We start from the raw sequence: 10,348 nt of genomic DNA, 5'->3' as shown, positions 1-10,348 counted from the left end.
ATATATTTCAAATTAAGAAAGATTATGGAAGGCTACATTCTAGTTGTTGCTTTACAATTAGTCCTTTAACAGGAACACAGACACAGGTGGAAACTGGTTAAGGCTACATTTTCCTCAAATATTTTTCAACATTTTTCACATAGAGAAGAACAGATATATGCTATAAGTTACCCATTAATGAAGTTGATAGTAGTACTTTGAACAACAAGATCAAAGCTAAGCAAACTTTATTATTCTCACTTAATGGATCATATGTGTTGCAAAACTCTATATATATAATTCACTAAGGCAAGACAACCATGAAAAGCACGCCAGAAGGGGCGTGGATTCACTAAGCCGACAAGTGAGACACCTATGGCACACAGGAAGGAACCACGCCCACCAACTCCAAGACCATTGGAAACGATGACAACTCGCAGGGCCACGCCCACCAACTCGGACGCGACGACACAGAAAAAATGGCGTCATTTATGTTCATCTGTCGTAGAGACCACATGCAGTGCAGGTCAGGTTAATGTTATGTACCTCCCAGCTACGTTGACTGTTCATAGAGGCATGTTTCTCGCGGAGGTGAATCTCCATATGCAGCGTGAAACGGTTTTGCAGGTTAAAGCACAATGAAGGAATCAGTCTTTAAAAACCAATAAGCCCTGTGCCTCTGTTTCATTACCGTCTCACCTGCTTTACCAATGCAGGCCCTGCAACAGTTGAGACGCTCTGTCAGCAGCTGACCTTCTCTGTGCCTGACCGGTTCACACAGAGGCAGCGCAAGAGAAAGCCGCGCCAGAGACAGACAGAGGCACACACACAGGCAGCTGGTGGGCGGCTCTCCGTGAGTTTCTCTTGCGAGCAGACAAATGACCAGGCGGTGTGTATGCTTCGAGAACGAGGCTGGACGCAGCTTGCGAAGTGTTTACCATTCAATAAATAATTATGCATGAGATTGAGCGTGTGTCTAGGCGTGGGTAAACCGCTGAACCCCATTCGGCTGCAAACTGTGGAATTGCCACTAAGTGCGACTCATACGCCCCACTGTTTTCGCCCCTACCCTTTGTACACACCCTCCCACACGCTGACTGTTAATAGAGGCATGTTTCTCGCGGAGGTGAATCGCCATATGCAGCGTGTAAAACTGTTTGCGAGGGGTATCCCATGGGATCCTTAAAACGTTCCTTTACAACTGAGGTTAAAACACAATGAAGTGAGCAGTCTTTAAAAAACGAGTTTTCGGTTATGACGCATGACCACGTGCAGCATAGCAAATTGTTGTACGCGCTACATACAGCAATTCGCATCCGCGTAGATGCTCCTGCACTTTGTACACACCCCCCTCCCACCTCGCTACGCCGCACGGATGATTGTGTGTTGGTTCGTTCCGTGCATTGTTACAATGTTGCTTTTCTTGCTGATTTATTACATTACCAATTTTGCATATGTTAAATTTTCTCCCTGCGCTTAAATATTATTAAAAAACCGGCCTGACTATGCGGCGTATGGTACGCCACAGGTTGGCTAGTATCAGATAATTTGAAACAACAATAATCTAAAGCTACAGAAAACTATAATTACTTGTAAAAAAAATGAAAATTTTATTAATTATTTTTGATCTAGTTAATTTATTGTTCTGTTATCAATAAAAGAGTCATTACTCAGCTGGCACAACAACAGAATGATTATATATATATATATATATATATATATATATGAGTTTTGAGGCTACATCCATATGGCACAGAGCTATTTAGGCTGTCCATAACTGTGTCCATACCCAAGAACAATTTGCTAAAAGCAAAGTCCACCACACAGGTCCTTACTCCTCCATCAATTAAATTTTATAAAATGATTGTATTAAATCAACTTCCAAGCCAGTGCCATCTTTGAGCAGCAAGTGGGTTCAAGATAGTGACACTGTCATAACAACCATCTGAAGCAAGCTAAAACCGGCTGAGATTTTGTTTTGAAATTCTGACAGAAAAGTCTGATCTACAATATTATTTTTGTAAATCTTTTATAGCACTACTTTGAACTAGAAAGATCATTCCAGAAAATACTGTCTATTGGCAGTATATTCTAGACGCTGTGTATTAGCATTACTCAAGACATGGCTTTTGTGGTAAGAATACGTATTTTGTGTCATTAACTCATTGGCACAAAGCAATCCTTGTTTTTAGGTTCCCAGTTCTAAAGGACTGAATTGAATTCTAGGAGCACTCCGACTTTAGCACTGTGCTCTGAAGTTACAGATTTTGTATAGGGTTTCAGAAAAGAAGTTTGCTAATGAGTTAAATATCAAATTTTCGGCAGTGATCAATGAACAGTTTGAGGCACAATTTTGATGGGTGTCTTCCCCTTTATAAAATCAGTCTGTTTCTCTCAGCACAGCTGAACGGATATGACACCCAAACTCATGGATTTGTTTTATGTAGGGGAACATCCTTCTTCAACAGGTGGCACAGCATCAACTGCTAATGAACCTCCCTATGAAAAACAGAAAAAAATATGATATGTTGTCAGGCCCCAGTAAATATCTGCTGTTAGACTCACTGAAAATAATGCTGTTTTTCAAATTTTAGGGCTGACAGAATGTATTAATTTTTTTGAACATGTGCAAAAGTACAGTTTGTTGGCACACGTTAGAGGAATGTATCCTTGGCATAGTTTGTTATTACACAGTCTTTCATTATGCAAAATAGTATAGTGATGAATAAAAAAAAGAAAAGTGGCAGTATCATCATAACTCAGATTACCAACTGTTCACATGCCAGTACCAACTTCATAATCAGTCTTTAGTTACAACCAATGGTGTGGCACATGCATATATTTAGAGATAATGTTTTAAATAAAATTACTGTTTAATGTAGACCTGACATCTTTAGTGATAAGCTCAAAGGCTAAGGATTTTTATATGTGAACTCATACACAGTGCAAAATGTTCCCTTGCCAAAAATGAGGAGGCAAATGTTTTATTTTACTAGGATGATACTATCTTCATTTTCAGGTGTTTTATAATATTATTATGATATACATCTCTGCTTAGGCACTACAACATATTAATGCTTAACATAAATTCATATTTATACAAATACTACAGTTTGCCAGTTACCCATGAACACCAGAGGTGCATTCTTTTATCCTTGGCTCGTTTTTAGTATTTATGGGTTTCATTTAAAAAAAAAAACCTTTCTTAGTAATGCAGAAGCCAATACGGTTCATTCTGCCTCATGCCAGACAGGACAGTACGGGATAAACAGAATAAGGGACCAGAAGATGACATATAGTTGGGAGCCTAGCCAAACTCGAAGCCGGAGAATCAGTCCTATCTGTCATTAGTCCTAAATTGAAAGCCAAAATTTGTAATCAAAAAAATGTGTAGTGGGAATGTGGGCACCAAACTACACCCTGAGAATTCTTGTAGTTTGGGAATGAACAGGACCAGCAGGAGAGATTGAAGACAAAGCTACAGACAAAACTATTGGGTTTCAAGACATAGGTGCAGTGCAGACTTTATAACACAGTCTAAAGGCTACGACACACAAAAATCAATAATGAAAAGTTATAATTGTTTACAGTAATTATAGTGAAATCCAATGCCCCAAATCAAAAGGAATTAAAGAAATGTATATCCATCACGAAAGGCAGCCTTCCTCTATTAATATACTTTTTAGGAAGCTGTTCCTTAAGGCACAAAACAATTCTCATCCCCAAAAATAGTCCATGAAAATACTTATGAAAAGAAAAATTAAGTGTATACACAAACGACAAAAAGTGCATCAAAACCCAACCAATATAAATAATAAAGCAAAAAGAAAAAATATATACAGAAATGGGCATAAGCCATTAGCAACTATTGCACTCCATAATGCTCTGCAGTGTTACTACCTCGCTCTCTATTTGGTTAAAAGAGGACCCCCGTAGGCAGAATGTGCCATTTATACTGGAGAGCCTTACTATCACCCAGTCATGCCTCACACCGCCCCTTTCCTCCAATCACAATCGTTCACCATGTCACATCTTTGTAAAGTCTCTATGAAATTTTACAGCAGCCTTGTGTGTGTTTGCGATTTAACACATGAAGCACTTCACTCAGGTATGTTGATGCTTCTTCCAAACACTATGGTAAGTTTTATTTTTGTCTTAACTCGGTATCCCTTGCATGGAAACAATACATGGTGTACTCTAAACTAACGCTCCACGTTTCTTCTTGTAAAGCGGTGGGTGACAATGAAGACACTCACATTTTGACCGGGCATACATGAAGCCCAACGGGCTATTCAAAACGGTTCCTCCACAGCGTAATTCTGCCATAGCTGAATTGAAATGTTCGTGGAAGTGCACAATGGCACTTCAAACATTTAAAAACGTAAGTGCCTTTACTTTGCTGAGAGTAACTCATTTTACACTGGCCTTAACACAGAATTTCTCAACCTTTAAGTATCTGCAACCCGAGTTTTCATAACAGTTTTAATCGCGCCCCCCTAACGTTTTTTTGAAAGGAGCCCACTAAAACCAATTAGTTCTTTTTTAATTAATGATATATCATAGATACATATTTTATTATACCTACTTAACTTTTATCAACATTTATCTAACTCTATATTTATTTTTCTAGTATTAGAATGTAGTTTAAGTTAATTTGTTTTGGTTTCAATAGATGTATTTTTAATATTTTCAATTCTTGTTTTCTTGTTTTCACTTCTTCGCGCCCCCCTTTTTGTTACTTTGTGCCCCCCCTACGGGGGCATGCCCCACAGGTTGAGAATCACTGCCTTAACAAACGTTTTCTTTGAACTGCCTGGAAGGCGCATTACCACAAATAAAGACAAAAAAAATCAAGTCTAGTTTTTAAAGTCCCTAGCATTCTACTTTCTACCACAAGTATTTATGGTTCTTTAAGTAAAGAAAAACTTCCCATGGTTTGTGTAAAATTTCCTCTTAACAAGTTTTCAACTGTGTCCCTGTGTTCTTGATGAACTCATTTTAAAATAACAGTCTGGTTCAACAATACTAATTCCCTTCATAATTTAAATACTTCAATCATGTAACCTTTTAAACTTGTTTTGCTTAAACTGAAAAGGCTCAGCTCTTTTAATCTTTCCTGTAGCCCTGGAATGAGCCTAGTCATTTTCTCTGGACTTTTTCTAGTGCTGCTATGTCCTTTTTATAGCCTGGGGTCCAAAACTCATATATTACTCTTCCAGTACAATATATACACAGGGTGGTCCAGATCTAATTATGCAATTTTAATTACACTTTAACTTATTAAGTTTATTACTCCGAGCCTTTATCCAACTGCAAAATTAGATCTGGACCACCCTCTCTCTCTCTCTCTATCTATCTATCTATCTATATATATATATATATATATATATACAGTATATATGTACGTAAGTAGGATTCAGTTAGCGTTGGTAACCCGCATACCAAATTTCTTGAAGATGGGACCATAGGTAACAAAGACCGTTGGAAAGTTCAATATGGTGGCCGACAGTGGCGTCATACCACTGAAATAAGTACGTACATCGGTTTCGGTTAGCGCAGGGAAGCCGCCTACCAAATTTCATAAAGATGGGGCCATAAATAAGAAAGTTTAACATGGCGAACGTTGCCGAGCATTATGACTGTTACGCATATAATTTCTAAATGAAACCTGGTTTACTCTTGCAAGTAAGCTGTAAGGAAGGAGCCTGCCAAATTTCAGCCTTCCACCTACACGGGAAGTTGGAGAATTAGTGATGAGTCAGTGAGTCAGTGGCTTTGCACACTCAGGCCAATGCTAAACCATTTGAGGTGACTACCTGTTGAAGCTCATCGAGAGAATGCCAAGAGTGTGCAAAGCAGTAATCAGAGCAAAGGGTGGCTATTTTGAAGAAACTAGAATATAAAACATGTTTTCAGTTATTTCACCTTTTTGTTAAGCACATAACTCCACATGTGTTCATTCATAGTTTTGATGCCTTCAGTGAGAATCTACCAATGTAAATGGTCATGAAAATAAAGAAAACACATTGAATGAGGAGGTGTGTCCAAACTTTTGGCCTGTACTGTATATATATATATATATATATATATATATATATATATATACACAAAGTACATGATATAGTATATTTAGGGAGTGTATGATCAGCTCTTTTTGGTCATGGAGACTTAATTATCGGTAGTAATAACTACATTATTTTGCTTAAAATTGGTGCAATGAAAAGAGATGATAACTTGATGTTTTTCATGTTCAAGTTCAAAGTTTATTGTCATGTGCACAGTTTCCCTGTACAATGAAATTCTTTCTTTGCTGTCCACACCAAATGACAAAACCAAAGTATAAAGATAAACATAAATAATAAGTAGCGGATAGATAATAAGTAACAGAGGCAGCATAAAGTATAAAAACAGAATAGAAGTATAAAGTGTAATTGTGCCGGTAGGTGTGTGATGGACAAGTCAAAAACAGTTGTATGAGGTAAATACTGTAGAATGAGGTGAACCATGGTTGTAAACTCCAGTCAGTTATTTAGGAGTCTAATGGCATTGGGGAAGAAAGTTCTGTAGCCTGGAAATTCTGCATTTAATACTTCTATACCTCCAGCCTGAGGGTAGAAGTGTGAACAGTTCGTGTTGGGGGTGGGTGGGGTCCCTGAGGATCGAGGCAGTTCTCCTGCGGACTCTGCAGATGTAGATGCTCTGCAGAGAGGGCAGTAGGGTCCTGGTGATCTTCTCAGCAGTCTTTGCCACTTTCTGCAGGCATTTAACAGTAGTGTTTAACAGTAGTGTTGCCGTATCACACAGTGATGAAGCTGGTCAAGATGCTCTCAACAATGCATTTGTAAAAGTTGCTGAGAATCTTAGTCGACATACCAAACTTCCTCAGCCTCCTCGGAAGGTAAAGCCGCTGTTGAGCCCTCTTGACCAGCTGTGTGGTGTTAAGTGTCCAAGTGGGGTCCTCACTGATGTAGACGTCCAGGTATTTAATGCTGCTCACCCTCTCCACTTCAAGCCCTCAGATGAACAGTGGCCAGTGAGGTCTCTTCTCCTTCCTCATGTCCAATATCATCTCCTTTGTCTTGTCTGTGTTGAGGGTGAGGTTGTTGTCCTCACACCATGATGCCAGACTGTCCACCTCTCTCCTGTAGGATGCCTTATCCCCACCAGTGATACGTCCAATCACTGCGGTGTCATCTGTGAACTTTAGGATGATGTTGTCTTTGTAGGAGGTGACACAGTCGTGAGTGAACAGGGTGTAGAGGATGTGGATGAGGATGCATCCCTCTGGGGTGCTTATATTTGTGATAATGGTGGCTGAAATCCTATTACCAATCCTGACAGACTGGGGCCTGCCAGTCAGAAAGTCTAGGAGCCAGTCACAGAGGGTGGGGTGCAGGCCAAGACAGTTTATGGGGGATAGCCATGTTAAGGGCAGAGCTGTAGTCAACAAAGAGCATCCTGATGTAGGAGTCTTTGTTCTCCAGATGGGAGAGAGAATAATGTAGTGCAGCTGCGATGACATGTGAGGTGGACCTGTTGGGCCGGTAGGCATACTACAGGGGGTCCAGAGTTTCTGGTATGCTGCTCTGAATTTGGGCCAGCACCACTCTCTCAAAACACTTCATGATGATTGGAATGAGTGCTACCGGCCTGTAATCATTCAGGCAGGTGGGTGGGCTTTTTTTAGCAAGGGGGATGATGATCATAGTCTTAAAGCAGGATGGAACAATGCGCTGACTGAGGGAAAGGTTGAAGATGGAGCAGAGAACATCAGCCAGCTCGTTGGCACATGCTCTGAGAGCCCGCCTAGGAATGTTGTCTGGTCCAGCTGCCTTACAGGGGTTGATCTTCCTTGGTGCTTTGTGTACCTGATCTGAAGAGACTGTTGGGGGAGGGGAGGGGGGTTGTGTGGTCCAGGTGTGTGTGTGCCTCCACTCTGTGCTGTTGCTGGATGTCTCAAAGTGGGTGTAGAAAGTGTTGAGATCATCCGACAGACTGTCTGTGGAGCTGATTGTGCTGGTGGTGGTCCTGTAGTCTGTGATGTGCTGTAGGCCCTGCCACATACGTTCAGAGTCAGCAGTAGAATAGAAACCCTCCAGCTTCTCTCTGGCTGCTCTGATGACTTTTCTTAGTCTGTAATTTGCAGCTTTGTACTTCGTCTCAGTGCCTGTTCTAAATGCAAGGGAGTGGGCACGCAGCATGTGGCGTACCTGACTGTTTATCCAGGGCTTCTGGTTGGGGAACTTCCTGACTGGTATTGTGGGCACAATGTTGTCAATGCAGATGCTAATGTACCTAGTCACATACTCAACATAGTCCTTTATCATTGCACCAGTTTCAACTAAGTAATGCCAATATTAGAAGAATATGTAAATGTCATACAGTGTAGTGTCTAGATTTGGACCCTTGTTTTTGTAGCTATGCAGCAGTAGCACCATAGTCATAAGATATCCAGATGCTAAAGCAAAATGAGAATGGAAAAAATTATTTATCAATTATGGAAAAGCATTCCTGGCACTAGTCAGTGATCATGGCCTGAAAGATCACAGGAATGACAGTTATTGAAGACAGAAGAAAGAAAACAATTCATTAAGTTACCACAAAATCTGAATGTGTCTGTTGACAATATTTCAGAATTAAGTGTATTGAAAAGCAAGCAATAATGTACTGAAGGAGGTGGTGTTATGAAATTAATGTTTCTAACTGGCCAAAGTAATGATTTTTTGCCAATTTACACAATGCTAGCTGATTAGAAGGCCATGTTAAAATGGAATATTATGTTTGACTAAATAAATGGTATCAATTGTATAGTATGCAGCAGGCATGAGAATGTGTGGGATTATGTAATTAAATCCAGAATACACAGCAGCTGCTAGTTCAAAGTTTCCAGCTGCAATGCCATAAGCCTGTTTCCTGCTTTCTACAGTTCATTTTTATGATTTAATAGACTTTATAATCAGTATGCTTATATTTATTTTACTTTGGTTAAACTTGGTAGCACTAAAATTTGTTGGTTATGCCCCGAATTCATTATCTTGATAAGAATATGTGCACATTTAAAGATCTCTACCACCTCAGCCCTTGAGGCCATCAAGTGCCTGCTGACGATGGAGGAGTCAGATGCTGACCTCGGCAAGGCCATTGAAGGCCTGCCCCCGGCAAGGCGCCTGGCAGTGATGGGATCCCCCCAGACCTGATGAAACAGTACAAGACCAGCTTACTACAGCTACTGCATGAGGTCCTGTGCCAGTGCCAGAAAGAGGGAGCAGAACCACAGGAAGTGAGAGATTCCAGAATCATCACTCTGTACAAGAACAAAGGGGACAAGTCTGAGTGCTCTCCGTTTTGAGTTGTGAACTGCTATTATTATTACTGTTCTTATATATAATTTGATACTATCCCTATGTATGGTGTTCGCGTCAATACCCTGTATGTATGTATACCTTGAGTCAATACAAGTTAGAACCATGCAATGGGACTCTGCCTCTGTAGTTAGATTTAACGTGGCAAACACTAACGTAGTATTGCATGATTGGCTAAGAATGTTCGAATGCTTCAGTGACGCCGCGGGACGGCCAAGTATAGTAAGTCGGTGTTGGTTCGAGCAGATAGCAGTAAGTTTGGTTGATTTTTGGAACGTTGGTTTGGTGGGGCGTACTTTCCAGGACTAACATCGTCGACTGACTTAAACCCTTCGACAGCTCCAGAACTGTAAGTAATTTAGAACGTATCGCCATTTCCTTGGTACATCGAAATCTATCTTTGGGCAGTTTGGTTTTGGCATCCGTCCTTCTGACATCTATTGGCAAACTGAGTAATGACAGCTGGGTATTAACAAAGGTCATTGTTTAAATTTTAGCCAATCTCAGATCTAAAATGACCACGTCAACACAATTATTACTCCGACTCTGATTATAGTCATAAAATATGGTTTGTTTTGAAAATTTGTGCGCCAAAGAGCTGAGTTCACGTCTCGCAGCCCCGTTTAAACAGGAAGCTTTTCATTACATCGGCCGAAAAGGTCTATTTTAAGCACAAATCAGTGCCATGATAACAAAATCATTTCAGGGACTTAAAAAAACAAATAATTCTTTGCAGAGAAAGTATGGATTTCACAAATATAGAATATGTAGCCCGATTCGATCGGGCTCCCAGTCGCTAGTAATATAGTACAAACATATATTTGATTTGAGTCTGTAACACCCAGTGTAAATTTTGGCTACTTGTAAAAGTTAGTGATTTTTTTTAATTATTCAGTTTTATTCTGTCAGTGATGTTCACGCAGTACATATATATATATATATATATATATATATATATATATACTGTGTATTGTGGTGGATGGCCGGCTTCATATTCCGGTCTTCAC

This window comes from Polypterus senegalus, chromosome 8 (assembly GCF_016835505.1).
Source record: "Polypterus senegalus isolate Bchr_013 chromosome 8, ASM1683550v1, whole genome shotgun sequence".
Classification (NCBI taxonomy): domain Eukaryota; kingdom Metazoa; phylum Chordata; class Cladistia; order Polypteriformes; family Polypteridae; genus Polypterus; species Polypterus senegalus.
Note: the sequence above shows the minus strand (reverse complement) of the source record.